A 12,484-nucleotide genomic window follows, 5' to 3' on the forward strand; every position below is an offset into this window, starting at 1 on the left:
TTATTTTTGACCGGACTCAGACTCAGAGGCGGAAGCTCTCAGAGACGACAGCCTCCATCTCTTGGCAATCTGCTCCTGGCATTTTTCTTTGGCCTCCTTCATTCTCTTGGCCTAAAGTTGAGCATATTTTGTGTGCCCTTCTTTATTTTTCTGAGTATGCTGTTTCTTCAGGGCAATATGCTGACATGTATGTTGCAGGACAGGTGGAGTAACAGGACGCTGAATCTTGGGCGCTTTGGTTCTGGGTTTCTTACCTTCTTTGTTCAGGGGCTTTCTCACAACACACTGGTGGGCATCATCTTCTTTAGGAGATTGAAAGTTTGCAGATTCTTCCAGCTCTTTTGGGCCTCAGGCCACAGGCATGGCAGTATCAATCCATCCAGAAATCTCCCCCTGCCCCTAACATTTTTTTCACAATAACCAAGTTGAGAATACTCAGGTTGACATGCACAATGCAACCCCACACAGACCTGTGCTTTCTTTCTCCCGTCTTCCTTGGTCTGTAACAGGAAGGAGCATCCCCTGCTCAGGAGCAAGCAGACCTGGCCGTCCATCATGAGGAAAGCTTGTTCGTCATTCCCATTGTTGGTTTGGACCCCATATCCCTTCCGCTCTTCACTCAGACCACCAGCGCCAACTTCTGTGGCCATGCGCTTCTCATAAAAGGTCTGGAGTTGGCATTCATCGTCCACTTCGATGAGTTTCTGGCAGCCAGTGGTTTGCAAGGTGTTGAGCTTCATCTGAAGCAGTTGATTGCCTCTGAGTCACCACAAAAAACAGCTGTGTGTGTCTTCTTCTTCGTCTGTTGTTTCTACTGGTGACTTTGTGTTCTGAGGTCCCTGTTTTGAATGGAAGGAAGGCAGAGGTATTGATTAGTTTTATGCTTTGATAACGTCAGTATTTATGTCATAATTCATAGGTTAACCAGGAAAAGAATAAAACTAGGGTATATAAGGGTATATACTTTTCAAACTACAAGAATAAAAAAATAAAATGATAAACAATAACAAATAAAAACTAAGGCCAAAAAGGATAGAAAAAGGAATGTTAACTAGGCTGGATGAATAGAAAGCACAAACTAAGGTGGTAGATTTAATATATCTGTGTATGTCAATATTTTTTTAAATGTAAGAAAACAAAAGCTCCAGTTATAACCAAGAATTATCAAATTTAATTGAAACAGAAAAACAGCTACAAACCATTTATAATTGACAAACTTATCTTAAAAAGGTTGAAAAGAAAAAAAATTCTGGTAGGAGATTTTAATACTATCCTCAGCAATTCATAGAGTAATAACACCAAAAATTCCAGTAGTATATAAAATATAAATAACTTGACCAAATGGCCATATTTGGAACACCGCTCGCCATTCCTGCAGAGGTCACATTCTTTTCATATGCAGAGAAACATTTATAAAAATGATCCATAAAGCAAATCTTAAAAACTTTCAAATGACTAAGTAATACAGAGCATGTTCTCTGACACACTGCTATTAAATAAGAAATCAATAACAGAAAGACAACTAGAAGATTTTCTTATATTTGGAAATTAAGAAACACATTTGTAAATAATCTACTGAGTCAGATAATCATAACAGAAATAAGAAAACATTATAAACTGAATAAGAATAAAAATAAACACATAACACTTGTGAGACAAAATCAAAGCAGAATTTAGAGAAAAAATGTTATAGCCTCAAATGCCTTAAATTCGAAAGGAGGAAGTGACAAAACTTGTTTGAGAGACATTAAAGAAGTTCCCACAAATACAGGGTAAGATATGCTATGTTCATGGATTGGAAGACTTATTATTGCAACAAACAAGTTAAGCATCCTCCCCAAGATGTTAGAAAAAGAACAGCAAGATAATTCCAAGGGAAGTAGAAGGACAGGAATAAATATAGAAACAAAAGTTAAATAATGAAAGAAAAAACAGAGATAGAGATGGAGGCAGATTGGGAGGATGAATAATAAATGTCAGGATTTTTTTTTGAAAGTTACACAATTTCAGATACAATGCTATTAAAAATAAATAAGTAAAAGAGACAAATTCCTAAAAATATATAACATCAAAATTAATTCAAGAAAGATGAAATCTAAATAATCTTAAACCTAAAGAAATTGAATAAATCAAAAAATAATATTTCCGTAAACCCTTAGCAGACCCAGAAAGCTTTATCAGAAAGTTCTATCTAAAATTCAGGAAACCAATAGTTCTTACATTACATTACTAACTCATTTTATGAGGCTAGTGTAACCTTTATAATTTAGAAGGTTAATAAAGAAAATTATAAGCTAACCTCACATAAATATAAACACAAAATTTCTAAAATATTGGCAAACAGAATCCAGTAATATATAAAAAGGATAATTCATCAGGACCACGTTGAGCATTTTCAGGAATGCTGGCTTAACATTAGAAAATCAAAAAAATTAACTACAGTAACAGATGAAAGGAAAAAAATCATATGATCATCTCAATGGATTCTGTAAAAGTGCTTGATTTTTCAAAACCCATTCATGGTAAAAACTCTGAGGTAATTTTGAATAGAAGAGAATTCCCTTAAGTATTATGATGTATCTAGTCAAAACAATAAATATCACCCTTAACTGCAAAATGTTGAAAACTTTCTCCCTTGAATTTAGAAACCAAATGAGGAAGCCTACCTCCATTTCTAATCAATATTATATCAAACTTCCTAACCAATCAATAAGGCAGGATAAGAAATAAAACGTATAAGAATTGGAAATGAATCAGAAGCTATAAGATGATGTATGTAGATAATCCACAAGATTCTACAGATAAATTATTGTAACTAATAAGCAAATTTAGCAAAGTAATGAATACACAAAAATTAATTACATTTCTATATATGCCAGCAACAGATAATAGATACTAAATGAGTTAAAAGATATTTAAAAGTAGTAGAAAAATATGAAGATTCAGGTATAAATTTAACAAATTATGAAAAGGACTCTATGGAAAAAATTACAAAATTGACTGAGAGACAGTAAAGAAGACTTAAAAACATAGAGATATACCACGTTTGTGAATTGGGAGACTCAGTATTACAAAGATGTCACTTCCCCCTGGATTTATCTAAAGACTTAATGTAATCACTATCAAATTGTTCAATAGGACTAGAACCCCATATTCTGCCTTGGCCTTAGGTTCTTCCCATCTTTCTTTTACCTTCTGTCCAACAGTCTTTTCAGATAAGGTGTCTTAAACACCTTTGAAAGACTCCCTCCCTCGCACAAACAGGATTCCTCTCCTTTCTGTTGTCTCCCACATCTGTTATCTCTTTGCCATCACTCGGCCGCCATGGCACGTCCAGTCCCTGGTCCTGTCAAATTGATTCTTGGCCCCTGGAGAGATGGAGGGAGGTTCTCAGAGAGATGGAGACAGTGCCTTTGGCTTAGAAATGATTGTCCTTATGGCTAAGAGGAGAAAGAAGGGTCTAAGAAGCACACGCTTGCAGGAAATGGGGCAGAAATAGGACAAGGTCAAGCAATGAGGAGGGCAAAAGAAGTCGAAAGGTGGTTTTGGTGCTAAAGTCCTTCCCCTCCTCCGCCCCTGAGTGTTAACTTGTATCTACTGATTTCCACAAAGGATGAGGGGCCAACTGCTGTAGGAGTGAAAGCAAACAAACCTGCAACTGCGTGGTAGGCTGTTTGCAAAGATGGCTGCAAACATCCCCCATCCCTGTGTGCATGCTTCTTTGAGATGTAACTTTGCTCTTAGCCCAGGAGTTTATTTCCTTTGAATCTGAGCTGTTCGTGTGACTTGCCTTGACCAATAAGAATGCAGAAGAGACATTGTATGACTTCTGACTCTAGGCTTCAAGAGGCCTTGAAACTCCCATGCCTACCCTCCTGAAAAGCGGCACCCTCCAGCTGTGATGGTACTGGGGAGTCATGTCAGGACTGATTTGTGGGCACACGGAGACTGTCTTCGGCAGTCCCAGAAATGTGTGGGAGACATCAACTTTCAAGGACCCAAGCAAGGAGGGGGCTTGTGTTTGAGTGGGCTGTTTATTAATGATGCTGAATCCAGTGGCCAGAGGGCCTGGGGATGTGCTGGTGACAGGTACCAACAGTTCCAGAGAGGTGGCCATGTGTTGCTCAGCTAGCAATCCTCACGGCCACGCTGACAAGGAACTCTGGCATTTCACCATCTGGGAGGTTGGGTGTAAGTCCAGTGGTGGCCACCAGGTGTCATGGTCACAGCCTGCTGGGTCAACGTTGTTGCAATGGGACTGCCCTGCCATTGTTCTTGGAGAGTCTGGCTTTGCAGCAACTTGACAAGGGCAAAGAAAACATCCCAGACAATGCACACCATTTCTTCTTTCCTTATGGCTTCCTCCCACCTATGTATGAACCCTTTAGGCCAGGGCAAGTATTAATATTGACGTAGAGCTCATAACTCAAGAGAGTATAAATAATTCCTAGATTTCTAAAAAACAAAATGCTTTATTTAAAAAGATGTTTTACAAGTCATGGACCATAGAGGTAGATACAGAGGGTTGGTGTTGCAGACCCCTCCAGCGCTAAGCTGTTTAAACACGGGTCTCGTTTAGCATTCTTCCTGCCACAGAGTTGATTTCAGTAAATATTAGAATAAATGGTCATAAAGTTGATAATGTAAACAATAATAACAATAATGATTTACGTTATTGAGCACATAAAACATACACCGGGGATTTCCATGTATTTGCTCATTTAATTTTCACAATCGTTCCATTCCAAGTGCCCATGGCCTTTGAGTGGTGGGAGAGACGGATGAATGAGTGAGCGAGCGATGGAGACAAGCTTCGTCGTTGTCATGTGCTTTCAGGCCAGGCCTCAGTCGGAATGGAAAACTCAGGCAGAATGGAGGCCAAAGCAGGAGCTGAGGGAAGACTTGGAGAGGCCGAATTTCTCTTCCCCAGGTGGGCAGGCTATGGAAGGCAGAGGAAGGAGTGTCAGGGTGGGGGTGTGGCTGTGTGTGGCTGAGAGCACCGGAGCAAGGCAAGGTGACAAAGCACCACCTTCCTATCTAAAGACCCGAGAGCAGCACTCCCAGCGCGGGATGAGTGTGAGCCCAAGCCATCGTGGGGCGTTAATGGGTTAAAGCCGTCGTGCTCATCAGGGAAAATGCTCGAGGGAGAAATGGTGGGAAGGTAGCGTGTCCGGCCCCTGTATTAATGGGCAGACCATCAAAGAGTGGGTCCCTTTCCTGGATTTCACGCTTCCTTTCTCAGTTGAGCACTTAAGAGGGTGTTTGTCTCTTCCCAGCACCTTGCCAGGAACTGGAATATGTTGCCACGATAAGAACAGACACAAGAGCTCCGTGTCTTCAAGCTTCCCCCTGGTGGTCCCGACCTGTATTCAACTTCCTTCTCCTCATCCTGAGGGCCTTGTTTGTTCCTCCTCTGTCTGCAGACCTGGCTTCCGTGGCTTCTGGCCCCAACGCCCTGCTGCTTTGTCTCTGCGTACCAGACTTGTCTTCTTTTCCACCTGGGCTAGAGTGTTCCAGTGAGTTCTTGCACCTAAAAAGAGAGCCACGCAAGCCGACATGAGCGGGGAATGGTGTCTGCATGCACAGCATCTGATCTTGACTTGGGTGGTCCTGCTCGGGCCCTGAGGACCCTCCCTCTGCCTCCTCTTCAGGACTCTCAGGGTTGGACCAGAGGACCTTGCCGTGGGAATCTTAGTAAAGTGTGTGCCTTCCTTTCAGTTATGGCCCAGATTTTATCTAAGCCGTGGTAGCCACACTAACCAAGGTGGGTCGTTCCAAATCACTCACATCTGTCACATGCCCATGCACCTGACAGGGAAGCTTGGTGAAGTGGAAACTGCAGCCCTGAGGCAGGTCCCAGGCCCTGCCCTGACATGTCTGGCTGATCTGCCAGCCTCAGCCGGCTCTGTCCCCCTCCTCCAGCGTCCTGCCCTCCCTGTCCTTTCTGGTCACATCCAGATCCAGTCCAGCCTGGCCCTGCCCTGCTCAGCACCACCAGGCTCTGGAACAGCCCCTCCCTTGATATTTCCCAGGACCCTCCTTCCTTTGTCTACAAAGCCCCCTTTCTGCTCAATCTTCAAAAACTACCCAGGCACCATCTGCTCCAGATTAGAAACCTGGGTGTCTGGTCTTTGAAAATCCCTGCCCTCGCCATCAACAGGACACGCAGGATCAGGCACGGAGCCAGCCTTCGGCATTTGTCCCTGCCTCATCCCTATTACCCTCTCCCGCACTGGGCCTCCCTCTGGCCTTCCTGATTCTCTGACCCTCTGCGCTGCCCCCGCCCCTTGAGCCCACGTGCTGCTCATCCTCTTCACTGTTCCCCTCAAACCGATCACCGTCTCAGTCTTCGCGGTGTTCCCTCCAGATCGTTTCCTTTTTTAAGCCTGAACCTCATCATGCAGATAATTTTGAGTGCCACTTTCCTGAAAAGGTTGAGGCCACCTGACATGAGGTTTTTCAAATTCTCCCCATTGGCTTCAAAATTTCTACACCCTTTCTCTCATCCTTTCTCTCTCTCTCCCACCCCAAAGAAAGAACCACCTCTCTAAGGCTTTCCCTTGTGTTAGTTCTTCTAGTGGAAGGAACACAGGTTTTCAAGTCTGCCTGTTTTGGATTCAGATCCTAACTCTACTCTGTTATAGCTGTGTATCCTTGGGCAAATTATTTGGCTTCTCTGAGCCTCAGTTTCCTAATCTGTAAAATGAGGATAACACTCCCCACTTCCTAGTGTGTGCACATATGGGATCATATACTATGTGTGAAAAGCCTTGACACACAGTAGGCCCTCATTAGAGCAAGTGGTGCCTGGTGCTGCTCCCTGTGGGACCTCTCAGTGTCAATCATTCCTTTGCTCCTGAATGCAATTTCTGCCACTTTCAGAACTTCTCCTCGGGTTTGATCACCTTATACGCTTCCTGGCTGGGTGACCTTGACTAATTCAGTCAACCTCTCTGAGCTCTAATCTTCTTCTTTGAAAAATAGGAAAAAGGCATTGACTTCACAGGGCCGCTGTGAGAGAGAAGCGAGACTAGGCCAGAGAAAGTACATGTCCACAGTGTCCTCGTGGGTGCTGTCTGGGTCCTGGGTCTGTGTTGCTTTTAGTCTATAAAGGCACAAATACTCCATCATTCAATCAGCCTGTGTTTATTGAGCCTCTGCTCTGAACTGGCCCCCTTCTAGGTTCCGGGGGTGCAGCATCGTGGCAGACATTATTCATTGTTCATCCAATAGACACACACCTCTTTCTTCCTTGATGTCAGGGCCCCAGTTTGTGCATACATCAGGGAGCAGGTACTCCAGAAAGATGGGCTGATGCTCCTCTCCAGGGAGAAATCATGACTGATCAGAGCCAATTACTGTCATCCTATTCTACTTCGATTTAGGGGTGGGCCCATGATCTCATCTGGACAACGATATAAAAGGGGAAGCTAGCTAGGATTCTGAAGAAGATTCCAAAGAGACATGAAAGGATAAAGCCCTTTTTCTCCCTTCTGACATGACTGGGTCAGGACATGAGGGCTGGAGCTGCAGCAGCCACCCTTCAACGTGAGAAGAATAGAAATGTCACCCCAGGGCTCTGAAGTTATTGAACTGCTGAATGCACATTTCTGTGGGAACACAGGTGTCCTTGGTTGTCTGAGTCACTTTTCATTGTTTCCTTTGTCACAGGCACTTGAAAACATCCTGCAAGTAGTAGGAAAGACAGATACAGTCCCTGCCCACCTATAGCTTATATCTATCACTGGGGAGATAGAAAGTAAACATGTCAACAAATAAATCCAGAATATTAAAGAAAAAAATGATAATTGCTGTAAAGAGAACTAAAGAAGGCAAGGAGATCCAGAATGATGAAGGCATGCTATTTAAGAGACAGCCTTTCCCAGAAGGCGACCCTTGAACAGACACCTGAATGAAGTAAGTATCTGAAGATCTGGGGGAAGAACATTCCAGGCAGAGGAATCAGCATGTGAAAGACCTTGGCTCGGGAACAAGCTGGACCAGTTTGAAAAATGGCAAAAACAGCCAATGTCTGACCAGAGTACAAGAAATCGAGAGGAGAGTGAGGTGCCAGCGTTAGACGGCGCGTTGTGGCCACGGAAAGATGCTCAGATTTTATGGGATTGGTGTGATGGGAATACATAGGAAGATGTTGAACCATCACGACATGCTCTGTCTTTGGCTTAAAAGGACAACTGTGACTGCGAATGGGAGACCATGGTGGGAGGGCCAGGTGTTGGAGCAGGACTAGCCAGGGAGCTAGTCAGTGGTCCAGGTGAGAGAGGATGGTAGTTCCAGTGGAGGGTGGGGCGGAGGTGGTGAGGAGCTCTCAGATCCTGCATTTGTTTTAAACAAGGCCTGCTGATTGATGACATACAGGATGTGAAGGACCCGGGGAATGGAAGGTAACTCAGTTTTTTGGCCTGGGCAATTGGGTGCATGGTGGCGGCATTTACTGACATACTTCTACTGAGGAGGGAGGAAGGGTCTATTGTGGGGCAGAAGGGCACGTAGGAATCAGCAATCCTCTTTCAGATCAGCTTAAATCTGAGTTACCTGTTAGACCTCAAAGTGGAGATGTGTGGGTAGTTGGATAAAAGAATCTAGTTTATTGGTGAGGTCCGGGCTCTTCAGAAATAGGAATTAGGGATTCATCAGCCTATAGAAGGTAGGTGAAGCCATGGCAGTTGAGTTTTATGTGAGGAATGAGTGTAGAAGGAGAGCAGGGGCCTGAGGAGGAAATCCCAAGGCATTCCAGCATCTGGAGGTCAGTAGAAGGGGGAGAAGCGGGCACGGAGACTGAGGAAGAAGTGGCCAGCAAGATTTAAGGGGAGTCAGCAGGGTTCGTTCTGGAATCCAAGGGAATTAAGCATCTCAAGGGAGAGGGGCTGTTCCAGGTCCAATGCTGCTGCGGGTCAAGTAAGATGAGCGTTGAGACCTGACCCTTGGATTTGGCCTTTGAAAAACAGCCTTTCAGGGCTCTTGGGGGCAAAGCTTGACTTGAGAAGGTTGAGGAAAGAGATCGCAGAGAGCAGAGGCGGGCAGGTTGGACGCTGGGCCCCCAGAGCGCTTCTGCCTGGATGCCTTTTCCCCGCTTGGTGGAGATTGACGTTATCAGCTGAGCGTGGGGAGAGTCGGGGTCGACTTGACCAGGGTAATGTAGAGGGATTGCTGGGCTCTGTGAAAGCTGCTTGAGATGTGTGGCCACGAATGTAGAGCGGGATCAGTGCAGGTTTGTGCTGTTCTCCAGTCTGGCTCGGTTGCTTGGCTGTAAGGGGACAGTGGGTGGGAAATTGAATTTACCCAGGATGGGGGTTTCTCAGGTAATTATGAGGCGGAGGGGTATATGCAATGGCAGCAGATGCGAAGTGCTCACGGCATCAGGCAGTGGTCTCGTTGTCCTCCACCCTTTATGTGTGTTAACTTCCTTCACTCTCAAACAGCCTGTGAGTAGGTGTTATTAACTGCATTTCACGGATGTGGAGACACGACACGGAGAGGGGAAGTAACTTGCTCAGGTAGCAAAGTCAGTATGTGGCAGAGCCAGGATTTGAAGCTACGTGGTCTTGGCTCAATAATCCTGCTCTTGACCACTATGCTATGCTGTAGCTCGCACTCCCACTTATGTGCAGGTGAGCGATTTTAGTGATCAGCTGTACCAGTGTAACTGACGTGACAAAATGCAATGGCTCAGACAACATAGATTGCTTTTTTCTTTCTTACTTAACAGTCCAGAGAAAATGTTCTAGGTAAGTGGAAGCTGTGGTCCCAGGCTGAAGGGAGCTCTGCTATCTATATGTGACTTCCAAGGTCCCTGCGAGGTCATCTTCACTGTCATTCTTCACCCCTTCCTGTGGGGTGCACACGTCCTGTCCGCTCGCGTTCCATTGGCTATAACTCTGTCACATGGCTCCACCCAGCCACAAAGGAGGCTGGGAAGTGTAGTCTGGATGGATACCAAGTAGGAAGAGGAGAAGAGATTTTGGTGGATGGCTTGCAGCAGTTTCTGCCACATGGCCCACAGACTCTAAGCTAGATAATGAGGGAAAGAAGTATAGGGGGTGGATGATGAACAGTGAAAAACTGGTAGGGTCCATGAATAGGAGGTCTTGATGGGCACAAAAAGTTGAGTTGGGTCACTTGAAGGAATAAGCTGGAAAAAGAGGAGTTGGTGTGTTGTCTGAGCCTAGGATGTTTGAAATGTAAATTTTGGAGGTGAGGCAGTTACTTGTTATGACAAAGGCTAAGGTGTGAATGCAGGGGTAGCTGGCTGAGGTGGGGTGAGGAAGGTGAAGTGAGGTGGTCAAGGATGTATTGAGGTCATAGAGAAGATGGCGGGAGAGACCCCAGGGAGCCCAGAATTGACACGGGCTATGAATAGGAGCAGGCCTGCCTCCTGTAGGGCCCAGGGCAAGAAGACAAATGGAGACCCCACTCCTTAATAGTATTTAACGTTATTTAAAAGTTCTAAATATTTAAAACTAAATATTTTCAATAACTATTTAAAAGTTAATTTTTAATTAACTTTATTTAAATAAAGTCTAAGTATTTAAAAGTTATAGGTCAAGGGGCCAGCCCGGTGGTGCGGTGGTTAAGTTCACACATTCCGCTTCAGCGGCCCGGGGTTCACCAGTTTGGATCCCAGGTGTGGACATGGTACCACTTGGCAAGCCATGCTGGGCAGGCATCCCACATATAAAGTAGAGGAAGATGGGCACGGATGTTAGCTCAGGGCCAGTATTCCTCAGCAAAAAGAGGAGGATTGGCAGCAGATGTTAGCTCAGGGCTAATCTTCCTCAAAAATTATGTCTATCTTCTTATCTGGACAGAGGTTCCTTTATAACTTTCTACAAGACTAAATCTGAAATGAAACTTCTGAGTCAGGATTTTATGAACAACTGCCCTGGACTTCCAGCCCCAGGCTGTGGCCGCTCTTCTTCCGGCTCTGCCCCACACTGTGGTCCTCACGTCTAAGTTCCAGCCACACCCACACTGGGAGGACCGACCCAGGGGAGAGCCCTGTGCAGGCCCTGGAGCAGGCTCAGCTCTGGTTGGGCAGGGCACCTGGAACAATGCCCAGAAGAGGGACACAGGGGCTGGGTCAGCATGAATCCTTGGCCCGTGGACTTCTCACCCACTGGGAGAGGTGCCTTTGGAAGAGGGCAGAGAGGGCCTTGTTGCCTGGGTCTGAGGGGGGCACTTCTAAGGGGTCAGTAGGTGATGGCGGAAAGAATGGGATGGCATCTTGTCATGTGTCTCAAGGAGGCCCAGGTTTGGAGGGAGAATGTCAGAGAAATGGTTAGAAGAGCACGAAAGAGAGGCTGGCCCCGTGGTGTAGTGGTTAAAGTTCCTGTGCTCTGCTTTTGCGGCCCTGGCTTTATGGGTTTGTATCCCGAGCATGGACCTACACACCGCTCATCAAGCCATGTTGTGGCGGTGTCCCGTATACAAATAGAGGAAGACTGGCACAGATGTTGGCTCAGGGATAATCTTCCTCACCAAAAAAAAGAAGAGCAAGAAAGAAGCCTCCTGGACTGTGTGGAGGCAGCCAGGTGAGCCGAGGCCATGGGAGATAGCCTCAGATGAGGGGTTTGGGTATGGACAGAGCTGCACATCCATGTTCTGTGCCAGAATCCAGCACGCTTATACTTCCTCCTCTGGCGTCGGCCCTGCCTGGCATATTTCCCAGGTCTTACCTTTCTTCCTGGGTAGTTTGGAATCAGACCCTGCTGATTTGTCAGAGGGCTTATATCTGTGCGAGACACCACAGAAGCAGAGTCAACACCCCAGGTCATCGGGATCTGCCCTGGAGGCCCCTTGAGGGCTGTGACCTGTGCCTCATTCATCTTTGCACTCCTGCAGGGCCAGGCACATTTCGTGACTGTTGGGCCAGCGCCCAGGCTGCTGCCATTCAGTCCTGCAGGCAGGTAGTCAGAGCAGGAAGTCACCCGCTCTCCCGTGGAGTCTATGTATTGTGTAACTTTTTATTTCAAAATAAGTCCCAATTATGCCAAAGTAGTGCAGAAAGGGGTTTCCCCCAAGGGTTGCATCTTACCCAAGTACAATACAATAGCAAAACAAGAAACTTCACGTTGGTACAACGTGTGCATGTAGGTCTATGCCATTGTGTCACTTGTGTCATATCACTTGATTCATATAAACACCACCTCAAGCCAGAGAAGGAACTATTGCATCACCACAAAGATCTGCCTTCATAGTCACCCCACCCCACCCCTGGCATCCCTGACCTCTGGCAGCCACTAATCTGCTTTCCCTCTCTATAATTTTGTCATTTCAAGAATGCCATATAAATAGCGTCACACTATATGTGACCATTTGAAACTGGCTTCTTCCACTCACCGTAGTGTCCTTGATCCATCCAAGTGGTATGTGTGCCACCAGCTCATTCATTTTTATCGCTGGGTAGGATTCCATGGTGTGGATGTGCCACGGTTGGTTGAACCACTCACCTACCGGAGGACGA

At 45.7% G+C, this 12,484-nt stretch overlaps 1 pseudogene; it reads right to left on the reverse strand.

Annotated features, from left to right (window-relative positions):
• LOC100051860 (small ribosomal subunit protein eS6-like) lies at positions 1–740 on the reverse strand (annotated as a pseudogene).
• Positions 741–12,484: the final 11,744 nt, after the last annotated feature.

This window comes from Equus caballus, chromosome 1 (assembly GCF_041296265.1).
Source record: "Equus caballus isolate H_3958 breed thoroughbred chromosome 1, TB-T2T, whole genome shotgun sequence".
In the NCBI taxonomy this organism is placed as follows: Eukaryota; Metazoa; Chordata; class Mammalia; order Perissodactyla; family Equidae; genus Equus; species Equus caballus.